Source organism: Nicotiana sylvestris, chromosome 7 (assembly GCF_000393655.2).
Source record: "Nicotiana sylvestris chromosome 7, ASM39365v2, whole genome shotgun sequence".
Classification (NCBI taxonomy): domain Eukaryota; kingdom Viridiplantae; phylum Streptophyta; class Magnoliopsida; order Solanales; family Solanaceae; genus Nicotiana; species Nicotiana sylvestris.
The window spans coordinates 100,628,863-100,639,111 of record NC_091063.1 but is presented as its reverse complement, the minus strand read 5'-3'; positions in this window follow the sequence as shown (position 1 = coordinate 100,639,111).

Sequence of the window (10,249 nt, the reverse complement as noted above, 5' to 3'; positions counted from 1 at the left end):
TTCATCCTCATTCTCCAGGTGGACGTCTGACTTCTTCTTAAATTTTTCATCCTCATTCTCCAGGTGGACGCCTGACTTCTTCTTTTCTTCATCCTTATTCTCCAGGTGGACGCCTGACTTCTTCTTAATTTCTTCATCCTCATTCTCCAGGTGGACGCCTGACTTCTTCTTTAATTCTTCATCATCATTCTCCAGGTGGACGCCTGACTTCTTCTTAAATTCTTCATCCTCATTCTCCAGGTGGACGCCTGACTTCTTCTTTAATTCTTCATCCTCATTCTCCAGGTGGACGCCTGACTTCTTCTTTTCTTCATCCTTATTCTCCAGGTGGACGCCTGACTTCTTCTTAATTTCTTCATCCTCATTCTCCAGGTGGACGCCTGACTTCTTCTTTAATTCTTCATCCTCATTCTCCAGGTGGACGCCTGACTTCTTCTTTTCTTCATCCTTATTCTCCAGGTGGACGCCTGACTTCTTGTTTTCATCCTCATTCTCCAGGTGGACGCCTGATTTCTTCTTTAATTCTTCATCCTCATTCTCCAGGTGGACGCCTGATTTCTTCAATTCTTCATCCACATTCTCCAGGTGGACGCCTGACTTCTTCTTAAATTTTTCATCCTCATTCTCCAGGTGGACGCCTGACTTCTTCTTAAATTTTTCATCCTCATTCTCCAGGTGGACGCCTGACTTTTTCTTTTCTTCATCCTTATTCTCCAGGTGGACGCCTGACTTCTTCTTTAATTCTTCATCCTCATTCTCCAGGTGGACGCCTGACTTCTTCTTTAATTTTTCATCCTCATTCTCCAGGTGGACGCCTGACTTCTTCTTAAATTCTTCATCCTCATTCTCCAGGTGGACGCCTGACTTCTTCTTAAATTCTTCATCCTCATTCTCCAGGTGGATGCCTGACTTCTTCTTTAATTCTTCATCCTCATTCTCCAGGTGGATGCCTGACTTCTTCTTTTCTTTATCCTTATTCTCCAGGTGGACGCCTGACTTCTTCTTAATTTCTTCATCCTCATTCTCCAGGTGGACGCCTGACTTCTTCTTTAATTCTTCATCCTCATTCTCCAGGTGGACGCCTGACTTCTTCTTTTCTTCATCCTTATTCTCCAGGTGGACGCCTAACTTCTTCTTTTCATCCTCATTCTCCAGGCGGACGCCTGATTTCTTCTTTAATTCTTCATCCTCATTCTCCAGGTGGACGCCTGATTTCTTCAATTCTTCATCCTCATTTTCCAGGTGGACGCCTGACTTCTTCTTAAATTTTTCATCCTCATTCTCCAGGTGGACGCCTGACTTCTTCTTAAATTTTTCATCCTCATTATCCAGGTGGACGCCTGATTTTTTCTTTAATTCTTCATCCTTTACTATAGGATTCCCCTCTGTATGTTTTCCTTCAAACCCTTTTAACCGTAATCATACGTTCTCCTGACATTGCTGATCGGCTTTTGATTCCACTTTACTTACACCCATATCTTATTATTTTTTATTACCTCTTGCCCATCATGGCCGTATTTGTGTCCTATGTAGCCTTGAATCTTGGTAGTATACCTTGACATTCTTTCTTGTTTGTTTGGAACAAAACTCATCTCAAAAGCTTTAGAAGAGTAAGATTATTAGTGACGAAAACATGATGATTTCGACAATCTTAGAATAAAAAGAAAAATCCAAATTTGGATGATTGTTGGAGAAGGAATAAAGGACTTATCTGATTGGAGTCACTGGCGCCAATGATCATGGTATGCAATTTGGATTAATCAACCCAGTCTTTTAATCAATCTCCTTTCAATTGTCTCATTTTGTTTTCCCCAAAATTTCCATAACCCAACTTCATTTTTCATTTTATAGACCTGTTTGACTTGCAATATCTCAAAGAGTTTTCACCGACAAACCTTCCTTCATTTGTTCATTTCTTACTTCCTTTTCGCCTTATGGTGCCTGCGAAGGTTTTCACCAATAAGACTCTCTCATTTTACTTTCTCTCAACTTATGTCATCTTATGGTGCCCGTGTGGGTTTTCACCTATAAGACTCTCTCATTTTTACTTTCTTTTCTTGTTTGTACCAGAGTGTTATGAACCATCTTCATTTGCTTGACTCAGCATTTTTCTAAGATTGATTGAAAGGTCTTTTTGGTATGTGGTTGGAAATGGAAAGGTATCAAAAGCTAAACAGTTTTGGTATGTATTTAAAATTACAACTCTTGGAATCTTTTTCTTATTTCCAATACAATTCTTGCCCCAGTTTCTTGATTGGGGTCGCTTGATGTTTCTTTTTGTGAATATTATGTATATTGTGCACCCTATGACCGAGCCGTGAGGCGCCTACGTATCCTTCTTTGAGGAATCAGGTCAAACGTAGTTCACTAAATAATAGTCATTTTTTTTATTTATTATTATTTCATATTTGATTTTCATTGATTCCAAGAGAGGGTAAGAAAGAAACAAATATGGCTCAAAAGGGGAAGCAAAGGGTATAGTGTTTGGATAACAGAATAAATTGCCTTTGTCATTCCAATCTTCGAAATAATGCTAAATACAAACATTTCAAAAAGTTATGCATAATATCTCTTTACCGCGTCAGAATTGATCGCCATGTCTATGCATTTGCCTTCAATATCTGTTAAGCATAGTGCACCATTCGATAATACTCTGGTCACAATGAATGGTCCTTGCCAATTCGGGGCAAATTTGCCTTTTGCCTCAACCTGATGTGGAAGAATACGTTTCAGCACATGCTGACCCACTTCAAACTTCCGTGGACGCACTTTTTTGTTGTATGCTCTTGCTATTCTTCTTTGATACAATTGGCCATGACATACTGCGGCCAATCGTTTTTCATCAATCAAGTTTAACTGTTCCAGACGGGTTTTGACCCATTCATCATCATCAATCTTTGCTTCGGCGATGATCCGAAGGGAAGGAATCTCAACTTCTGCAGGAATTACTACTTCAGTGCCATATACCAACAAATAAGGAGTTGCTCCTACTGAAGTGCGAACAGTAGTGCGATATCCCAATAATGCAAATGGTAATTTTTCATGCCATTGTCTTGAACCTTCTACCATTTTCCGAAGTATCTTCTTTATGTTTTTGTTGGCTGCCTCGACTGCTCCATTTGCCTTGGGCCGATATGGGTAGAGTTGCGATGTGTAATCTTAAACTGTTGACATACTTCCTTCATTAAGTTACTGTTAAGATTAGCACCATTATCTGTGATGATCACCTTTGGGATTCCGAATCGACATATGATATTTGAGTGGACAAAATCGACCACAGCTTTCTTGGTCACTGATTTGAATGTTTTGGCCTCAACCCATTTGGTAAAATAATCAATGGCTACCAGAATGAACCTGTGCCCATTGGATGCTGCCGGCTCAATTGGTCCAATCACATCCATGCCCCAGGCAACGAAGGGCCATGGTGCCGACATTGTGTGCAACTCGGATGGTGGAGAATGAATCAAATCTCCGTGTATCTGGCATTGATGACACTTGCGCACAAAACTGATACAATCTCGCTCCATGGTAAGCCAATAGTAACCAGCTCGGAGGATTTTCTTTGCCAACACATATCCGCTCATGTGGGGTCCGCAAACTCCCGAATGTACTTCAGACATGACAACTGTAGCTTGTCTGGCATCTATGCATCTTAATAATCCAAGATCTGGTGTTCTTTTATACAAAACTCCTCCGCTTAAGAAGAATCCATTTGCCAATCGCCTAATGGTCCTCTTTTGATCTCCTGTGGCTTGTGCGGGATATATCCCCATCCTGATATACTCCTTGATGTCGTGGAACCATGGTTCACCATCAAATTCTTCTTCAACCATATTGCAATAAGCGTGCTGATCGTGGACTCGAATATGTAGTGGATCCACATAAGCTTTGTCTGGATGGTGCAACATTGATGCCAAGGTAGCCAATGCATCGGCGACCTCATTATGGATCCTTGGAATATGCCGAAACTCCACTGATTGAAACCGCTGACAAAGATCATGTAGACATTGTCGGTATGGTATGAGCTTTAAGTCTCGGGTTTCCCATTCTCCTTGAATTTGATGTACCAGAAGATCCGAATCTCCCATGACTAAGATTTCTTGGATACCCATGTCTGCGGCTAGCCTTAACCCCATAATACAAGCTTCATATTCAGCCATATTATTGGTGCAATAAAATCGCAGTTGAGCCGTAACAGGATAGTGATGCCCTATTTCAGAGATGATTACAGCTCCTATCCCGACTCCTTTCATGTTAGCAGCCCCATCGAAGAAAAGTTTCCAACCAGATTTTCAATTTGCTCGATCTCATCGATATGCATTATTTCTTCATAGGGAAAATAGGTTTTCAACGGCTCATATTCCTCGTCGACCGGGTTTTCAGCTAAATGATCCGCCAGTGCTTGGGCTTTCATTGCAGTCCGAGTCACATAGATGATGTCAAATTCTGTGAGCAATATCTGCCACTTTGCAAGTCTTCCCGTTGGCATAGGCTTTTGAAAAATATATTTCAATGGATCCAGACGAGAAATGAGGTAAGTAGTGTAGGACGACAAATAGTGTTTCAACTTCTGAGCTACCCATGTTAGGGCGCAACATGTCTTTTCCAGATGAGTATACTTAACCTCATAAGCTGTGAATTTCTTGCTAATGTAGTAGATGGCCTGTTCTTTTCTGTCGGTGAGGTCATGCTGCCCCAATACACAACCAAATGAATTTTCCAAGACCGTCAAGTAAAGAATCAGAGGTCTTCCTGGCTTTGGCGGGACTAACACAGGTGGGTTTGATAGGTATCCTTTTATCTTATCAAACGCCTCCTGACACTCATCGGTCCATTTGACCGCAGCATCCTTTTTCAACAATTTGAAAATAGGCTCACAGGTTGTCGTAAGCTGAGCAATAAACCTACTGATGTAATTCAGCCTTCCCAATAAACTCATTACTTTAGTTTTGTTCCTTGGAGGTGGCAATTCTTGGATGGCTTTGATTTTTGATGGGTCTAGCTCGATGCCTCGCCGACTGACTATGAATCCCAGCAACTTTCCAGATGGAACTCCAAATGCGCATTTGGCAGGGTTAAGCTTGAGGTTGTACCTGCGAAGTCTTAAGAAGAATTTCCTCAAATCCCCAACGTGGTCGGCCTGATGTTTTGATTTTATGATCACATCGTCCACGTATACCTCAATCTCCTTGTGTATCATATCATGAAACACTGTGGTCATTGCTCTCATATAGGTTGCTCCGGCGTTCTTCAAACCGAATGGCATTACCCGGTAGCAATAAGTTCCCCATGGTGTGATGAATGCCGTCTTTTCTGCATCTTCTTCATCCATTAGAATTTGATGATACCCGGCATAACAATCCACGAAAGATCCTATATCATGCTTGGCACAATTATCGATCAAAATATGGATATTGGGTAATGGGAAATTATCCTTCGGACTGGCTTTGTTGAGATTGCGGTAGTCGACGCATACTCTAATTTTGCCGTCTTTCTTTGGCACAGGAACGATATTAGCTAACCAAACAGGATATCGAGTGACTCGAATGACCTTTGCTTCCAACTGTTTGGTGATTTCTTCCTTAATTCTCATACTCATATCAGGTTTGAACTTTCTCAACTTTTGTTTGACAGGAGGCACCGTTGGATCAGTGGGCAATTTGTGAACCACTAAGTCAGTGCTCAAACCTGGCATGTCGTCATACGACCATGCAAAAACATCTTTGAATTCTATGAGTGTTTTAATTAACTCTTCCCGTATCTCTGGTTCAAGGTGGACACTTATTTTAGTCTCTTGGATGTTATCCGTGTCCCCTATATTGATGTCTTCGGTATCACCCAAGTTAGGTTTGGTTTTTTCTTCAAAATGAATTAACTCTTTACTAATCTCTTCGAAAGCCTCATCCTCATCATATTCTGATTCATAATCACAATATATTTCTTGAATTATTATTTCGGAACCAGATTGATTTTTAAGACTGGGCTGAGGATTCCTCATGCATGCCATATCACTAGAGCCAGCGTAAAAAGAACTGTACAGGAAAGAAGAAAAAGAAAAGAAAACTATCAGGAATGATAATAAAAAGGAAACTGCTTTTTATTGGATGATGAAAGATAACAAGGTTTTGCACACTTCAAACAAACTGTAAGATAAGCTTTGGGATTACAACCCTGAAGTAACCCAAACAAACTGAAAGAAAATCAAAATAAACTACCAAGACTCCTTTCGAATGGGGAGAGGAGTGGCTTTCCAATTATTAAGCTTTGTTTCTGGCCCAACGAATTGAACTTCTGCGTTGCTACAACCTTCCCCGCTTTCCACCATATTCACATCGTCGAACAATTTCTCGAATCTTTCAATTAATTCCTCCTCAGGCTTTACCAAGAATTTAGGAATTGTTGTTATCGGGCGATTTTTAGCACCAATTTTGACAAAAGACTTTGATAGAGGTGGAACTGGTTTTGGAAGAACCCATGCCTTTTGTTTCAGCTTTCTGGCCTTTTTTACGTCGTTGACAGCGGGTATGAACCCCAAACCGAATGTTCCCCAGTTCTCGGGGAGAGATACTGGTTGTATAATTCCTTGCAAAGATGATCCCAGACCTTTGCCGGGTATAAAACCATTTTTTAACATTTCATAGGCTACCATGACTGATGCAGAGGTTATCTTTGGATTCGGAAGGTACTTCACCTCTGGAATTTTCTCTACCGACACTGTATCGGACACTTGGTATACCCATGGTCCCTGATAATTTTCTATTCCCTCGACCGGTAAAATGGCACTGCTGTGAGCATTTAAACTTTCTTCCCCATGCACAACTATTTCTTGATGATCCCATTCAAACTTGACCGCCTGGTGTAGTGTTGACGGGACTGCTTTAGCAGCATGGATCCATGGTCGACCCAACAACAAATTATAAGAAACAGTTATGTCCAGTACTTGAAACTCCATTGTGAATTCAACTGGCCCTATTGTCAGTTCCAACACTACGTCGCCAAATGAATCTCTGCTTCCACCGTCAAACCCCCGTACGCAGATACTATTCTTCTGGATCCTCTCCTCTTTGATTTTCAATTTGCTTAAAGTGGAGAGAGGGCAGATGTTTGCACTTGACCCGTTGTCAACCAATACCCGGGTTACTATGGAGTTTTCACATTTCACGGTGAGGTAAAGAGCTCTGTTGTGCTCGGCACCTTCCACAGGCAATTCGTCATCAGAAAATGTAATTCTGTTTGCCTTAAAGATTCTGTTGGCTATTCTTCCCAAATGATTTACAGAGATTTTATCGGGAACGTGAGCCTCATTCAGGATTTTCATCAAAGCCAGACGGTGCTCCTCTGAATGAATCAGTAATGACAATAATGAAATTTGAGCGGGCGTCTTCTTTAGTTGATCCACAACAGAATAATCATGGAGCTTCATTTTTCTTAAAAACTCTTCCGCTTCTTCTTCCGTCACAGCTCTCTTTATTGGTGTTGGATTATTTTTAGTTTTTCTTAACTCTTCGGGAGTAAAATATCTTCCCGAACGAGTCAAGCCTTGCACCTCATAGACTTCTTCCTTGACTTCTTTTCCCTTGTACATTACAGTCACCCGTTCATAGTTCCATGGAATGGCTTTGTTGTTCATCACTGGTAGCCGGGTTACAGGTTTGATGATAACCCGATCTGTACGGGCTCCTTCCACGAATACAATGGGTTTGTTAGCAACCCCTGGTACTATCACTTTCGGCCTTTCTTGTTTTGTGGCAACTTTGCTCGATGATCCCTCCTCGACTATCATAGATGGTTCATCACCATTTCTGTTCTGCTTAGGTACCGGCTTCTCCTCTGTTAACTGCTTATCTGGCTTGGCTTCATGAGACTTGATCATCATGACAGTTTGTGACGGCTTCTTTGTCTCCCCATCAGCTTGTATGATTTCTATCATATTGGCCTCCTGATGGGCTGGCATCGGATTTCTATTGATATTGGGAGCTTCGGGGTTTTGAACCTCGATTTTATTAGTATCAATCAGCTCTTGTATTGCATTTTTCAAATGCCAGCATTTCTCCGTATCATGGCCTGGGTTACCGGAACAATACTCACAGCTAATGGTGTAGTCCAAATTCTTTGGAGGAGGATTGGGTAGCTTGGATTGTATTGATCTTAGCATGTCCAGCTGTCTCAGCCTGTGGAATAGACTAGTGTAAGACTCTCCCAATGGAGTGTAGGTTTTCTTTTTCTGTTCCCTTTCTCCCCTGAATGCATGCCTAGGCCTGAAACCTGGTCCGGGATAGGCTCGTGGGTAAGTACTTGGTATGGTAGGAGCACGCCAATTAGCGTGAACAGGTGGCTGATTGTATGCTTGTGCATGGTTAATGGAAAAATGAGGCTCTGAAGGGTGATAGTAGTGTTGGGATGAATCGCGGTGGTAAGTTGATTGGCGAGGTCGTTGTTGATTATAGTAAGGCGGTGAACTTCTGGGCCCCGACCAAATTCCTGAATCAACTACCGCTGCTTCCTCCCTCTTCTTTCTTCCGATTCCTCCTACCCCGCCTTGAATAGCTTGAGTAGTCGCCTTAATTGCTGAATAGCTCATGATTTTATTTGTCTTGAGGCCTTCTTCCACCATACCTCCCATTTTTACTACTTCGTTGAATGATTTACCTACTACTGAAACCAAATGGGCATAGTAAGTTGGTTCCAAGGCTTGGAGGAAGTAGTCTACCATTTCACTCTCCTTCATAGGAGGATCCACACTTGCTACCTGTTCTCTCCACCGGAAGCCATACTCTCTAAAACTTTCATTGTGCTTCTTCTCAAATTTTGTCAAAGATAGTCGATCTGGGATGATTTCCAGATTGTATTGGAAATGGTATGCAAATGCCTGTGCTAGGTCATCCCAGGTGTACCATCTCCCATGGTCCTGGCGTGTATACCACTCCAAAGCTGATCCGCTTAAACTTTGACTGAAGTAAGCCATCAATAATTCGTCTTTTCCCCCAGCTCCTCGCATCTTGCTGCAGCCGTGCCCATTGTATAGGTCAAATTTAGGCATCTTGAAGCCAACTGGTAATTGTACATTTGGGAACAAGCACAAATCCTTGTAAGCTACACTGACTTGCCCACCTAATCCTCGCATGTCTCTGAACGATTGTTCTAGACTTTTGACCTTCCTGAACATCTCTTCTTGTTCAGCATTTTTGGCTGGCTTGTCAATTTCGGTTGGGAGGTCAAAACGAGGAGTAGTTGAATGGATTTCGGAGGCTTTGAGGGTGGGCTCCGGGGGGTAATATTGGTTGTCCTGGGCCTGGAATGTAGGCTCACTAGGAGTTTTGTGGAGTGTAGCTGTGGGAGGTACCACAAAGACAGGAGTTACCGGTGGAGGAAAGTATGGAATTGGTTTAGGAGGGGGAGACTGCGGTGTCTGAGAGGTGGTTCCTCGGTAGTGTTGGTAAATGGGGAAATTTGGGGATAATTCAGTGGTAATATTATCCTGAGTTTGGGTCATTGATGGAGCAGGGTTAGTTGGGTAAGATGGGGGTAACTGCCCTGTAGACCAGGCCTGGTACATTTCAGCCATTTGCTGCTTGAGTTTAAACATCTCTTCTTTCATTTTCCCGACATCCATCTCCTCTAGCTCAATACCTGTGTCAACATCTGGGATAGACATACTTTCGGGTATTGGTCCTTTTGATCTCGTGTGATAATGATAATATGCCAGTATACTCTTTAGAGAAACTAACTGCTTGAATTCTGGAAATGAACAAACTTGTTAGTTTTGAGAGTTTAACACATATATAATTACACGTTGAGATGCAATGCTCCTAGACAAATAACCCATTTCTATTATGCATTTGCTTGGCTGCTTGTGTCATCCCAGCTTTTCTTGGTCTTTTATTCTTATTTACTCTTATTTTATTTTATTTTTTATATATCTTTTATTATGGTGGTCGAATCTTATAAAGATTGCCTACGTATCATGCTCCCGCATGAATCATACCTTGCGTAGTTCGGACATAAGGCAAACACTTTTATTCATTATACAAAGATGAACAGACATTACATTTGAAAACTTTATAATAAAATGGTTTAAAACACGCACACTTAAATCAAAATAAAAGATACAACTCTTAACACCTCACAACATGCCCCACTTTCCACTTTTGTTGTCAATTATTCGATTATCTGCTCAATGTGGGGCTTGGCCTGGATGACCTCCCAGCGTACGATACATCCTTTCCAACTCCATTGCTAGATGACGGGC